The sequence below is a fragment of the Chiloscyllium plagiosum genome, chromosome 12 (assembly GCF_004010195.1).
Source record: "Chiloscyllium plagiosum isolate BGI_BamShark_2017 chromosome 12, ASM401019v2, whole genome shotgun sequence".
NCBI classification, from domain to species: domain Eukaryota; kingdom Metazoa; phylum Chordata; class Chondrichthyes; order Orectolobiformes; family Hemiscylliidae; genus Chiloscyllium; species Chiloscyllium plagiosum.
In genome coordinates, this window is record NC_057721.1 from 5,251,427 (window position 1) to 5,252,463 (window position 1,037).

General features: G+C 51.8%; 1 pseudogene; it reads right to left on the reverse strand.

Annotated features, from left to right (window-relative positions):
* Positions 1–80: 80 nt before the first annotated feature.
* LOC122555602 lies at positions 81–189 on the reverse strand (annotated as a pseudogene).
* Positions 190–1,037: the final 848 nt, after the last annotated feature.

Consider the following 1,037-nt stretch of genomic DNA (forward strand, 5'->3'; position numbering starts at 1 on the left):
GCAGAAATAACCTGCCGCTCCATTGCCTGGCACAAGACAAGTGCAGAGGGGTGGCTTGAGCAGCCACTGCTGGCGGAAAAAGCCTACTGCACCTGGTATTCCCAGGCGGTCTCCCATCCAAGTACTAACCAGGCCTGAGTCTGCTTAGCTTCCGAGATCGGGCGTTTTCAGACTAGTATGGCCGTAGGCGCTGGCCCTTGCCTTTTCTCCCTACTTCAAGGCGTGCTGGCCAGCCACATTTTCTTTCTTGCTCTTTCTCTTTATCCCCTTTGGCTTTTTTTTCTCTTTTCTCTTTGCTCTTCCTCCTCCTTGCGTGCTTCCCTCCCTCCGTCCCTCCAGCTGCCTTTCAGGCCAGCCCTTGCCCACCAGGCTCCTGTAGTCTCCCACATCCCCACACAGGCCCACTGCAAGCCCTCCCCCTGCTTCATAGGGCCGCAGCCTGCATTCTCTCATCCTTCCACACTCCTCCACCCCTCCATTTCGGAATGCCGGGCACTGACCAGTGGGGTACCGCACGGGTCAGTACTGGGACCGCAGCTTTTTACAATCTATCTTCAGGATATACAAGATGGTATTAGCAATAACATTCGCAAATTTCATCAGCTGGGTGGCAGGGTGAAATGTGATGAGGATGTTAGGAGATTACAGGGTGACCTGGACAAGTTAGGTGAGTGGTCAGATGCAGTTTAATGTGGATAAATATCTGGTTATCCACTTTGGTGGCAAGAACAGGAAGGCAGATTACCACCTAAGTGGAATCAATTTAGGTGAAGGGGCAGTACAGAGAGATCTGGGGGTTCTTGTACACCACTCAATGAAGGTAAGCATGCAGGTACAGCAGGTAGTGAAGAAGGCTAATAGCATGCTGGCCTTCATAACAAGAGGGATTGAGTATAGAAGCAAAGAGGTCCTTCTGCAGCTGTACAGGGCCCTGGTGAGACCACACCTGGAGTACTGTGTGCAGTTCTGGTCTCCAAATTTGAGGTGAGACATTCTGGCTATTGAGGGAATGCAGCGTAGGTTCACGAGGTCAATTC